We start from the raw sequence: 14,483 nt of genomic DNA, 5'->3' as shown, positions 1-14,483 counted from the left end.
ACATTTCTTTATAGGCATAAAAATCAGGCTTAAGACAGGAAGTTCTCAATATAATGTGAAGGGCCTTAGTTGTTACCTTTTGCACATCAATCAATCAAATCAATCAATCAGGGATTTGCGATGCGTGCTACTCACCTGTGAGGGTCTCAAGGCGCTGGGACATAGTTCATTGGCGATTCAGTCAGCAGACTTAAGCTAGTAAATAACCAATGTGTTCATTCATTCCAATCCGAATTTTCATAGCTCCTGATTTAATCTAAATGGCTATCTCTATTCTTCTCTTCTGAGATAATGTTAGTGACAATGAATAATTTTCTTCAACTACCATGTCCAAATTAACGGCAAACAATCTATAGATCTGGCACAGAGACCACTTTAGCGGTCTTGCCACAGTAAAATAATTAAAAAATAACAAATTAAAAATGTATACATACATAAATCTAGAGAGGAGCTATGGTCAGCCTCCTTTATTCATTGGTCTTTTTAATTGTCATTCGCATTTTGTTTTCTCTCATTACCCAATACAAGAAGGGCCACGGAGTCAGCCAACTTCAGCCAATGGCTCTCTTGCGCAGAGAGTGACTGTGTTTTTCCCGATCACAAGGTCACATCCTCCTAAAAGGAAGTGCATTTTAGTTCCAGGTGCTGGCCAAGACCTTTTGATTTTACTAAAATTATATTTAATATGTAACTAGTGGCTTTGAGCTAGATCTCTTCATCCATTGGTCTGTTGCTGGGTCATTCAGGTTTTTACTCCGCCCACTAGATCATACAGCATGGGGCAATGGGTCAGCCCACTTCAGCCATTGGCAAACATCATTGTGAGTGACAGCATTCTGATCTTTCAAAAGAAGCACGCCTGCTCTCAAAGCAGTTTCCTTAAGTCCTAGGAACAACTATGGCAATGTGTCCTTTTTGAGACCGAAAAAAATAAAATTGCTTTTAGCGATTTATTTTATAATTTCGATGAGTGCTTAGCAACTCCATCAAATATAACGTTTTACACAAATCTTGACAAAATAAATAAAGCATTGACAAAGCTGAAAGACTGGCAGCCAATGCCAGCCCTATTGGCTTTGCCAACATTTTTTTTTTTTGCCACCTTTGTGTGATTAAACTAGGCATTCAACTTACAGTAATTCGAAACTAATAGTACCTTTTCTTTGCACCAATTAGATTCATATTTTCCACTTACTTGCACGGAAACTAAAAATCTGTTCTAAGTACAATGTTGTTGTGCTAGCCCGTTACTTTTCCGATTAAGGTGCTGTCCATGCTGCTCCTATCGCCAGTTGTTGTAAATACCAATCAGGAAGCGAAGTACTGGCCACACAGTTTGAAAAGTTTTACTTTAAATATATGCTGCGGCAGCATTCTCCTTTATCACTTCCACAAGGTACTCCTGTAAACTTCCTGACATTCCAGTCTTAACATTACTACACAGTTCAATACGGTTCAAGCAAGGAGGAGGGGCTCTGTGCCACACAATCCTAGTGCAATCCTTTTCATTCTTCTGTTCACCTACCTGCTAGGGAGTACGAGCTGCTCTGTTAAAATTAGCCATGATGATAAAACTTGTATTTACAATATTTTAATTCAAGCATATGGCCACCATGTTTAGGTGAGAGTGCATTTTCTTTTTGAATTTTGAATTTTTGGGGAATACACCAGCAATAAAAAAACAAGCATTTGCAAATGCAATAGGTCTTGCATTTGTGAAACTTTGAGCTATTTGCTTTGTAAATGACAATGCCTTTTATTTATGCGTTTTGAAAAGCTGCAAATGGTACATAAACACGCATTTTGTACTAAGGTTCTAACTACTTTCAATGCATTGCTACTGACAAGTATATGGAAAATATTCCATACCATAAGTTACAAGGCAACTGCAATGCTCTCACAAGTTATATGACCAAATTGAGGAATTAAACTGAAGGAGAGTCAGTTTACACGTTTACAGAACTCAGATGCTACTTTCGTGTGAGCAAATGTTTTAAAATAGGCAGCTATCTTGAAGTATAACTAAAGTGATAGGAGGCATATTTTATTCTTACTAGACTTAAGCCCAGAGGCTCAATCCAAGAGAAAAACTGCTACTAATGATGAGGGAGAATTTGTGAATCTGGGCATCACAACATCATTGTGGAATCCAGCTCCTATTAAGGTTTACTCGTGCATAAGCTGGGAAATCTATATTGCACAATATAAAGGACAGCTCTCAAATAGGCAGGATTATGATTCCTACTGTTTTCGTTGTATTATGGTATCAATAAGCCTAGTGACTAGTCATGACATGAAATATGGACAAGATATGAAAAACTGGTTTTATGACCGGGATTTGGTCTTGGAGCCTCTGCCCCTCTTAAGATTTCTCTCTTCCCTTCCTGTTTTTCCTCTACCAGAGGTGAATGCAGAGTGCTTAATAAACTCTTTAGCTCTCCCATAAATTATATTCATTTTGGGGATAACATGTGTGTTTACAGTGGATAGGACCAGTGGCTGTTCTGAATTAATTAGGTCTCTGGTCTCTTCTGATGGGACACAAAGGTCTGCCTATCAAATACAGCCTGCTTCACCTGTGCCTGCAAGTGGTATCTCCCACATTTTTCCTCCCCTGCCCCACCCCCCATCCTGTACAATAGAACATTCTATTCCCTGATTCAATCAGCGGGTAACCTCGATTGGGCTTTGTGTTTGCTCAGCTGTGGCGTCTGGCAATAAACTTGTATCTTCACTAAGTCGGTCCTTGTGATGATTTCATCTCGCCTTTCCTACACTGGTGACGTGGATGGGATGCTGAAGGCCGACACCCCAACACGCTAATGTAGTTGTGGCACTGTTAGACCCGTCTGCTTCTGAGAGTCCCCTCACCACTATGATTTCTTTTGTTTCCCTGTACCTCCCAAAATTTGTCGCTTTTCTTTGTCTGCCAGGACTTTTTATGTGTTAATTCATGGGGTTAGATGTTCCTTGACGCCCAGTTGCTCACAAGGTTTGTGGCACCTATTTACAAGGCACCTGGCGAAACCTGTGGCATTACAAACTGGGGTGGTCAACCTGAATATATGGCCCTAAAATGGTGGACACCCTTTTTCCCTCATGTGAATGACTCCCATTGGAGCCTCCATGAACCTTGGCCTTTTGAGGTTTTGGCGCCCTTTTGTTTGGCGCGCATTCCTGATAGGAATTCCTTTATTTCCCTCAGGGAAACAAAATGGCTGCTCTAGAACCATAGTACGGTGGCTGTTAGTGTCCTAAATACACCTCAATAGTCCCATGTCGGGGGTGTGGCTACGAGCCGACCGAGATGGCGGCGTAGTGTGAGTGCTCTGACACCGAAGCGGCTCTTCCGCCACTAATCCGACTGTCCATCCGGCACTAGTGTACCTTCAGACGCGGAACCGGAGTGCGGGAGCTGAGCGGCGCCTGCTGACACTGCCCCGGTCAAAATCGGGCGAGGATAGCCAGTGGGAGTCCTACGGACCGGGAGGGGCCGTGCCGCGTGTGCAGGCACCGGCCTGCCGCTACGCTGCAGCCCGACCGGAAGTGAACGGTGGACGGACGACCTGGCCGGAAGGAGCCGCTGAAGGCTGTGAAACGCACCGGAGGTTGCTTTGCTCCGAAGCGGAGGCGCGCCATACCGGCCGCAGCTTTGCCGCTGTGTGTACTCGCTGCAAACATACACTGCTCTGGGGACGAGTTACCTCACGAATGGCCTGAAATTGCATTGCAGACACCACGATACCATGAGGAAGAAGGAGTTTCATGGACATTCACCTCGCTCGGCTGCACTGCACAAGTATTTGCACTAAATACTTAACTGGTTAAGAAAAAAGCTTTCAAGTAAACATCTGCCCACGAGTGGAGGAATATTCGGTCCCTGGTGGCGGGGCGCCAGTGAGGCTTGGCGCGCCCCGAGACCGAGAACCCATTTGACCGGCTGTGCGGGCGGAACGCGGAGGCGCGGCCCGCCCCCACATCGGGCGACGGCTACATTGCCGAGTTGAGGCGCGGGAGCGAATACTGTACCTGCGGACCCTGGGAACGGTGCACGGAGGCGGCCGCGCTTGATCCTGTGCCACAGGCGCCGGCGATAATCCGCATTCAGGGACACGTCCTCTACTTCCATGGCCGGTGGCTTTCCAGTCTGTGCCCTGAGGTGCGCTGCATGAGTCAGTGGTAATACGATCGGGCAGGAGGTTGGCGAGTGCTGCCCAGGAGCAAAAGGTAGGGGGACCTGCTGATTTCCCTGAGAGGAGGTGGAGGACCAATTGCACGCAGCTTCTTGCCCACTAACGCTGTTGGTCTGCACGCCTTGTGAAGTGGAGGGACTTTGGCGGGAGATGCCATTTTGATACCGAGGCCGAACGACCGTGCCGCGGAGCAGACCCCCAACGTGCTATCTAACGGACGCAATGGCAGGCAGAGGTCCCAGAAATGCTGCGGCGCAGGCGAAGCTGGAGAAGTACGCCTTCGACAAAACTGCCACACATCATCCAGAGGGTCGGCCTTCCGCGGGCAAAAGTCCAGAAGGGGACGGCGCCAAGCGAGTGACATTAGAGGATCTAATGAAAATGCTTACAAGTGTGCAAGCGACAGTGGGATCTATCTCTACGGACGTTGGCCTACTGAGGGCGGATTTCCACAAAATGACGGAGCGTGTGGCCCAGGTGGAAGTGGTCACTAAATCGTTAGTGGAGGACACTTCTGAACTACAGCTGGCTACTGAACGCCTGGAAGCGGTCACCAAGAAGCTGCAGGAACGACTGGACGATCAAGAAGGGAGGTCGCGGAGGAACAACGTCCGCATCTTAGGCATTCCGGAGTCGGAGGGCAAACGCACGATGGATTTGTATGTGGAAGACTTAATCACGACAAAATTGCAGCCGAAGGGCCTCTCCCGTTTCTTTTCAGTCGAAAGGGCGCATAGGGTCCCCGAGGGGACGCCGAAACCAGGGGCGTTGCCACGGCCAGTGTTGGCTAGACTCTTTAATTTCAGGGATAGAGATGCCATACTTCAAACTGCCAGAAATTCTGCCCCTATCAAGGTACTGAACTCCACCATCGCTTTCTTCCCTGATTATACAGCTGAGGTGGCCCGTCGGCGAAAGACTTTTATCGACATCAAAAAGAGCTTGCGGGCCAAGGACATACCATACTCCATGTTATTCCCGGCGAGACTAAGAGTCGTGGACATTCACAAAGCGTGGTTCTTCGACACACCGGAGGCGGCGAGGGAATGGCTGGACGGTTGGAGACGTGTGGAGGCGCCTAGGCGGGACGGCAGAAGTCAACGCGAATGAGGAACAGTTAATCAGTCGAATCAAGTGGCGTCTCAAGGCCATAGTCAGGACCTGTTCGCGGAAACAGGTCTGGAGGAGGGAGAGCATCCGGAGGAGTGAGTACCGGCGGACATGTTCAGCACACTGACTGAGAAACTCTTAGTCCCCGCTCTGTGTTGGGCGGATGAGGTCACATGGAGCTGCCAGCGGATCGCAGAGCTTCTATCCCCGACAAGCAAGTACAATGGGTTGGGTTGGGACAACGCGCTCTGCTAAGTTGGGGGAGGCGGGCGGTTTTCGGCCCGTGCAGCAGGGAGGCAGGGAGGGGGGTGGGGAGGGTTTGTTGAATGTTTTGGTTCTGGTTTTTGTATTTCAATATAGTATTTCACGGCACAACACGAGATACACGGCACAACGTGAAGGTAACACTTTATTTAGCGACAGTGCTCTGCTGGGATCGTTTCCTTCCTGACTTGTGGAGAGCCACACACCCTGCTCAATGGCGACACGCGTGATGGCTACACCTGAGCTCCACATGTCACATCCCTCCCACTCTCCAACACTGACGGCCCTCACATGGAATGTTAGGGGGTTGGGCGATAAGGTGAAGCGAGGCCTAGTATTACAATATTTGAAACGCTATAAACCGGCGATAGTCCTGCTGCAGGAGACCCATCTTGTGGGCACAGCCTCTAGAGCGATGGATAGATGGGGTACAAATTCATTACACATGCGGACTTCTCCTCCGGCTCTAGGGGGACTGGGATCCTTATACGAAAAAACTTCTCGACGGTGTGTCAACAGACTAAGATAGATACTGAGGGCCGCTTCGCAGCAGTGACGGTGCAGTGGGAGGGCCAACTCTTCAACTTTGTGTCCGTCTACATTCCGCCTGGCCAACAGACCACGGCTCACAACGCCCTTGCTGCCTTTCTACTGGCCCTACCGACGGCGACGCTAGTCCTAGGGGGCGACTTTAATGACGTTGTGGATCATGAGCTAGATAGACACCCACATGCTGCGACGGTGCGGGGAGGCGGGCGACTCGCCGGTCTGTTGGATGCCCTGGGATTGACGGACTGCTGGCGATACAAACACCCTTATGACAAACACTATACCTATTACTCAGCGACACATAACTGTCTCTCACGGATTGATTACATTTTAGTGTCAGGGGAGGGACTACACGGCGTGGAGGAGGTAGACATCTGCCCCAGGGGAATCTCCGACCACTCCCCGCTAAGACTCACATACACGAACCGCCGTTCCCGTAGAAACCGTGTGTTTCCTGTCCATGCGAGCTATCTGCAGTACGCCCCATTGAAGAAAGCCCTCTCTGCTACTGCTGAGCACTACTTCCAGGAGAACGCGGGCTCAGTTGACTCTCGGAGTACCCTGTGGGAAGCGTATAAAACGGTGCTGCGGGGGCAAGCGATTGCATCCATAACGGCCCATAGGAAAACACAGCGGCAAGAACTTAGCACCCTTGAGGAGGCCCTCACAATCGCAATCGCTGATCAGGAATCCCATCCATCTCGGGGAGCTGCTCAGGCGGTCCGACTGTGTCGAATAGAATGGATGGCATATCAAAAGGAGTTGGTTAGGTCCTCGATTCAGGCCACCCGTCACAGGGTTTACGAGCTGGGCGACAAGGCAGGAAAGATGCTGGCTTGGCTCGATAAAAAAGAAAAGGCGGGCAGGCTCATTGCACAATTAGCACTGCCTGACGGAAGTATGACCTCTGACCCCGGTGTCATAGTTGAACTGCTAGCTGACCACTTCGAGGAGATATACGCTCCCCAGGCGAGGTACTCGGCAGAGGAGGCTTACGATTACATTAAAGATCTGGCGATCCCCTGTCTCTCGCCTGAGGCAGCGCTTTTGCTGGAGGCCGACATTACCGTGGAGGAGGTGCGAGAGGCGACCAACGCACTGGCGTCTGGAAAGGCACTGGGACCCAACGGTCTCCCGGTGGAACTGTACAAGCAAACAGCCCAGACGACAGCCCCCCACCTCCTTAGCATGTTCAGGGACAGCCTGGAGGTAGGAATGCTTCCGGGAGATCAACGTCTGGCCACAATCCTCCCGATCCACAAACCTGGTAAGGTGTCAGAGGAGTGTACTTCTTACCGCCCCATCTCCTTGCTAAATGCGGAACCAAAGATCCTAGCCAAATTATTAGCGCAGCGGTTAGCCCCCCACCTTGCCACTCTGGTGCACCCAGATCAGTCTGGCTTTATGCAAAATCGTAATACCTCGCATAATTTGCGCCGTTTACAGGCGGTATTGGCTCGCCGAGACTATATACAGGAGCCGGCGGTATTGCTTTCCCTTGACGCCACTATGGCGTTTGACACCGTGGAGTGGCCTTATCTGTTCGCTGTGCTTCGTCACATGGGCTTTTCCCCCAGTTCTGCGCATGGGTCCGACTGCTCTATACCAGCCCCCTGGCTCAGGTGGCGGCTAATGGTCACATCTCCAGGAACTTCCCGCTCGGGCGTGGGACGAGGCAGGGCTGCCCATTGTCCCCTCTGCTATTTACACTAGTCCTGGAGCCACTGGCGATTTGGGTCCGATGGGAACCATCCATTAAAGGTATCCGGTGGTCACCGACGTGGGAGGACCGGATATCACTCTACGCGGATGATATCCTGCTCTATCTCACCTCCCCTAAGAAATCGATCCCGGAACTGCTCAATGTCTGCGAGAAGTTTGGGAGAGTATCGGGCTATAGAATTAACTGGTCGAAATCAGTCTTATTCGTTCTTGCTGGCTGCCCCCCCCCCCCCTTCCGAGGGACTGTCCGTTGAGTTACACTACCACCCCTTTTAAATATCTGGGAGTTTACGTCACTCCTAACCCGGACGAATTCCACGCCTTAAATTTGAAACCCCCCCTGGAACGGTTTACTAGAGATGTCAAGGTGTGGCGCTCCCTTCCTCTCACCCTATTGGGTAAAGCTGCCTTGTTTAAGATGATGGCACTGCCCCGTTTTTTGTACCTCCTTGAAAACACGCCGTTTCCGGTACCCCCCTCCTATTTTAAGGCCATCGCAGCGACAGTTTCCACTCTGCTTTGGGACGGGAAACCGGCTCGTATTGCACAATACAAGCTGGTGAAAGACTGGTACGACGGGGGTGTAGCACTCCCTAATATTGAACTGTACTACTGGGCCGCCCACCTTAAACAGATCAACTACTGGTTACACGCCTCACAAACGGAACCCGCCTACTTGGCGGACAGGCAGAATATAGAATCCAGGGGCCTGTTAAGAAACCTTTATAGCCGAACCGTCCCGACCGATCTACGGGGCCCGACTCGTCACACGATTCAAATCTGGTATAAGGCACATAGACATCTTCAGTGTGCGAACACTATCACACAGATGACACCCCTGTGGGACTCATACAGGTTGGGTTACATGGGCAATACCAAGGGGTTCCAGGCGTGGGACGCCATAGGTATTTCCGCGGTGGGGGACCTCTGGAAAAACCACTAAGTCGTAGATTTTGATTTTCTACAAACCAAATACGGTATGACTAGGTCCGAACGTTACAGGTTCATGCAGATACGGCATGCGCTGAAGGCAGCCATCCCGGAGGGGACGAATTTGCAGGAATCCACCCCTCTAGAAGACAGACTTCTGACTGAACATATGTCCCACAAAGCCACCTCCTACACATACCGGAAACTAGTTAACAATCTCCCTGACATGCTGTCCAAATTGCGTTCTAGTTGGGTGGCGGATATTGGTGACCTTGACGACTCGGAGTGGCAGGAGGCTCTCTCGTCCCCGAACGAATCTGCGATTCCTTCCAGGCTTAAACTGGTGCAGCTGAAAATACTGCACCGCACATACTATACCAGGACGGTCCTGCACAAGATAGGGAAGGCTACACACGAATACTGTCTCCGTGGATGCGGGGAAAGAGGGACGTTCTATCACACTATTTGGGATTGTGGGCGGTTGGCCAGGTACTGGACAGCAGTGATGCGAACTATCTCCCAGACTATGGCTACCTCCCTGCTGCCCGACCCGCGCTGCTGTTTATTGAACATATGGGAGGCAGTGGACTTAACCCATCGTCAGCAGGACTGGGTCATGTTGGGCCTGATGGTCGCGAAGCGCAATGTGGCTAGACTGTGGGGCTCGCCTGTGCTACCCACACTGAGAGAATGGTGCAGCGACATGGATGACGCAATGGTGGCTGAGAAGGCAGTGTTTGTCCGGAGGGGATGCCCCAAAAAATGGGGTCAGATCTGGGGGGCATGGAACAGGTACAGGGGAAACATTTGTGAACCACCGCGGGAGGATTCGGATGAGTGTCTGTCGGATTGAGGATTGAAACTATACTATGGATGTAAGTAGTGACATGCCCTGCTGCTTTGGAGACCGCCCGGCCATTACAGGAGATGGAGGGGCTAGGGACGGTTCTGGGGTGCATCGCTAATGTTAACGACAATATAATTGCGAATGTATGTCTAATTGCCTTCGGGGATCGCTTTGTGTCCTTTTCGATTGTGCCTTTGCTTTAATGAACAGTTTGGTTTCACAGTTAAAAAGCAGACCTACGTAGTTTCAGATAATGATAACAGCTGCATTAAGCACAAAATGTTTCATTTGCCGCCGGACCCCAGGGCTAACGGCTAAACGGCTGTGTAACTCCTTACATTGAAGATTTGATACTGGTAATAATGTGGCCGGCCCCAGAGGTTGTAGGCCCTAAGCTGTGTTCTGATGATAATGTGCAATAAAGGTCTTTAAAAAAAAAGTCCCATGTCATTGTCACAGCCAGAGAAGGTTCTAGAACCTTCTGGCTCGTGCCAGCACCTCAGGACACTGGCTATAAAAGGCCCAGTCCCTGGCGGCCATTTTAGAAGATAATGAGATTGAGATTCCTGACTTGACACCTGCCCTGTTGACCCCTGAGGTGGCTGGTAGCGCAGGCAGTAGAGTAGCAAAGGTCATTGGCGTTGATTCTGACTGGCGTTCCAGTCAACTGCGTGAGCAGTGACCTTGCGCCTACAGCGCCTGCCCAGCGAGTGCCTCATTACCCCCAAAGACTGTGGCCAAATTTGTGTGCCTCCCCGCCCCTCCTCCGGTGGTGAATTGCGACAGATTTCACGAGTCGCGAGGCGAGAGCAAGTGCGCCGCGACCGCGAACGTCAACAGTGCCCCCCTTCGCGACAGGCGCCTCTAGAGGGGAGCTCGGACGTCTCCGAGCCCCATCGGCGTAGAGCGCTTCCTGCGCGGACTGAAGGTGAGGTGGTGCGCCGGGGCGGGGAAAGGCCGGCCTTCGTTGGGCGGGACTAGCGTCTCTGCCACTCCCCAGTGACCCGGGAGCTGTGGCTGTGGCGGGAACCCCCCCGTATGCGGAAGTCGGAGGGAGGTCTGTGAAGCCCCTGAGGACCCCGTCGCTGGCGTGAGAAGTGCCGTGCCCTGACTGAATCGCTTCCCGATTGCAGCCGATGTGAGGTGGCCCGTTCCTTCAGGTGGGGTGCAGCGTTGTGAAGGAACTGTGAACCGGCATTGATTTGACTGAGCGCGAAGGTTGTGTGATCTCTCCGGCAGCCCGTTCGTCAGTCTAAAGACTCTGAACTGGTGCCGCCTGAGTGCTAGCGGTGACAAAGCCTGTAGGCGTGCATAGACTCCACCGGCAAGCAGAGATCTCATCCCGGTGGCAGCCGAGCGCAAATGAAGTATTCACTGTGTTTCCTTGCTTTTTAGATACACGCGCATTCTCCCTGAATGAACCTTAAAGAGTCCCAAAACTCATTCTGTGCCCAGAGAAGCCTGTATACCTTAATCTTGAAACCAACACAAACTGTAAGAGTTATCTTTCCAAACTGAAACGTATTGCAAAGTGTAATGTTCCTTTAGTATTTAATTGGTGGCAGCAATACCAGAATGAACATGTGTTTGTTTAGTTAAATGAACCAGTATTTATTCTGCTAGGCAAAAGTGATATTCATACTATTTATTCGTGATACTCATTCCTGATATTTATTCTATTTATTGATGCTATTGATGCTATTTAATCTTGATATTACTTATAATATTGCTTATTACAGAATTGAAACCCAGAACTTTATGACCAAAAGAAATGTATATGTGCTTTCCCAAACAACCCTATTCTCAACAGAGAACTTTTACATAAAGGAATCGTATTTTTCTACAGCAGTAGTGTGGTGTCCTTCTTTTTGGTGTGACTGCGTAGGGAGTTATTATTGGGTCAAAGCCGGCTTAACACTACAGCCCCCACTTGCCTTGACACTTGAGCCAAGCTACCCCCTTTTTGCTGGGCTTGCCCATCGCAGGTCCAACAGGCACTATATCTGATTGGAGGAGCTGTTTTTCAGCTTTTACGTGTTAAGCTGGGTTGCAGAACATTAGTAAGAGGATGTTGGGCGTTAGCCTAACTACCCTGGTAAGACGGTATCTGTGTGTCTTCCCAGACTGGCAGAATAAGGTTAAAGGAAAGTAACACTCTCTAGCATTGAGGAGTCTGGTCATTAGCACCTTGTGACTCTGCCTGTTTGGGAATTCGTGCAGAAATAATGAACTGCTCCTGCCTGTGCTAGCACAGACGGCATAAGGGGTTGCATGACTTTTTGAATAAATGCTTCTTGGTGCATGCATAGTTGATCCCCTCAGTCTTGTGAGAATTGTACTGTGGGAACTTTTTGCCCGAGATCCCCTTACCCCCACATTAAAATAACAGCACGCTAGTCTCTCCACGAGATCCAGCATATCAAAGGAATGGCGCGCTCATCTCCTAACGAGATTCAACCCCACTTCAGAACAAGCATTTGCAATGCAATCGATCTCGCCTTTGGGACCTTATATATATTTAGCTATGCGGCACATTAGCCTGGGAGCTGAAACATCTACTGTTCTTTAACATGGAGGAAAAGTAAGCACCAAACTGCGTGACACGCATGGCATGGGAACACATGGAGAGAAATATTGCCTTTCAGCGGGGAATAGTATAGTCCAAAGCTCTGTTTTTAATATAAAATCAGGGCCTTTGGTGGTCATATTACTGAAAATAAAAGATTTGAAAAAAATATTATTGTCTACGGGTGCTCGTGGAAGACAATTTCTATGGACTGTAATCTAGAGAATGCTAAAGTGATTTTGGTATTTTACTGACCTCTGCTGGTCGTTTTCTATCAAGAAAGTTAAATAGAGGCAGTTGCCACAAAAATAAAAAATAAAGAAAGTCTCTGAGCAGAAAGCAATTCTGGTATTTTACTCACCACTGTTGGTCGTTTTCTATCAAGACAGTTAAATAGAGGCAGTTGAACAGAAAAAAAAGTCCCTAAGCGGAAGCAGACAAGTCCTAGGGCTGATCTCCAGAGCCCACATAGTACATACACATATAAGTATGTACTAAAGTATATACAAGAGGTCTTGAATGCTCGACCTTAGTGCACTCTTCTCAAGATTTGGCGATTTCCATCAGGTTCTCTCTTTCCCAACAGCAGCACAAAGGTTTGCACTCTCCATTGTTGGAGGCTATGCGTGCACAGTTAGAAGGAGCAATACAAGCATATGATTAAAGTTGGAACACAATTTATTGAAAAGATAGAATTCACAGCCTCAGATTCAAGGGGATTGACATTGAGGTGCTCCGTCTTTCCTGCCTGCTCGTGTGAACATTTCTTCGACCTGTTGCCTCAGGGAAAATTCTGCTTCAGCATGTAAATATTGCGCCACCTACTGGATGTTTTCCAAATAAAATCTGAAGTCTTTTTAGGTCTCGCCTCTCAATGTGCATGCGCATTGAGCGGAGCGAGACTATGGGGGCTTAAACAGACCTTACCTAGACTGGCGATTTGATGCTGTGCCCGTGCGCTTTTAGGTCAATGCGCAAGCGCATTGACCTAAAATGCGCGTGCACAGCATCAAATCGTCAGCCATCTGTTGCCCAGCTTGGTGCCGCTCCACCCCCTGCAGCATCAAAGGCTTTCACGGCCGGCCGGCCGTGCTTTCAGTTTCACGGCCGGCCGGCCGTGACTCCTTATTTAACTTGTGCCGCCAGCTAGTCAGCCTCTCTGCCCCTGTTGTGACGCCCGACTTGTTTCTTTTTCTTCTTCCTTGTCTGTATCTTGCTGTTGATGCCTAAACCTGCATCCATAATATATTCATGGGTTAAGAAAAGAGCATTTAATAAAAAGCTAATTTTTCTTCTTTCGAGATCCTAGGTTCCTAACGGCTTATTTCTCGAAGTTGCGGTATATATGCTTTGGTGCAGTGTGGGGTGGCGTGGGCATCCGCCTGACATTCAGCAACAGAGTATTGTGTAATCCTTACTAGGTGGGGGTTAAACCTCAATTGTTAATGTTTTTCTTTAATAGTTTATATCCTTCCTGAATACACTTCCAGATTTAATTTGTGATTCACACAAGTTCGTAGCAAAAAAATTGTCAAATTCGTGGAAATGCAAAATACAGCGCAGAATCCACTGACTGATTTTTCACTGTCAAGGCGTGGTCTGAGAGAGCAAATAACAGCTGTATTCTGCTCAATATTGAACGTTAGCTCGAGAAAATAGAGTACTTTCAGTTACAGCAAAACCCTCTTAGAGGCTTGTTTGAGTTGAGTTCCGAGCTGGCGTCTGAAATCCATTTGTCTTTCTAGTTAAGCTTTTACTTCCAGCCTTTTTATAGCCTTTGATTGCCCCATTGCATCTCCTTGGGGCAGAGGAAAGTCATCCAGAGGCCACGGGGCAGTGGCTTAAAGCACAATGGCCACGCTGCACGAGCTCATAAAGCGCACTGTGAACTGAATTGCCTCCAGGCGCTATGCTAGCAGCTCGCTGGTGTGTGAAGCCGCTCACAGCACGATACATTCTGCTTTACAGCCCCATTCGTTGCAGTTCGGATGGCACCTTTATGGATTATTTGTGTTTTTATCCAGTGCTTTTGTGCAATAAGAAGCATTTCGCCTGCTGGACATGCTCACCTTTTATTGTCACAGAGGTAATAACTAGATCGCTAATATAAACGTAAAGGTCCACTATCGGGAATTAATTTCCTCTGTGCACCTTAAGTATGTCCTTCCCTCTCACAGTCAGGGAGAGTCGCTTGCTCTCTATTTGGCACTGGATTTCCTTGGCAGTCGTGCCGCTGGGCACTGTCACCTCGATGAACACCTCCTCCACACCACTGCCCTCATCGAAATCCACCGACATAGCT

At 49.1% G+C, this 14,483-nt stretch overlaps 1 protein-coding gene across 1 annotated transcript in view; it reads right to left on the bottom strand.

Annotated features, from left to right (window-relative positions):
• ADAM9 (ADAM metallopeptidase domain 9) overlaps positions 1-14,483 on the bottom strand; it is a 491,300-nt gene that overhangs the window by 135,153 nt on the left and 341,664 nt on the right. The window lies entirely within an intron of this gene.

This window comes from Lissotriton helveticus, chromosome 11 (assembly GCF_964261635.1).
Source record: "Lissotriton helveticus chromosome 11, aLisHel1.1, whole genome shotgun sequence".
NCBI classification, from domain to species: Eukaryota; Metazoa; Chordata; class Amphibia; order Caudata; family Salamandridae; genus Lissotriton; species Lissotriton helveticus.
The sequence above is the reverse complement of the archived record's forward strand: the minus strand, read 5'-3'. Positions and strand labels throughout refer to the sequence as shown.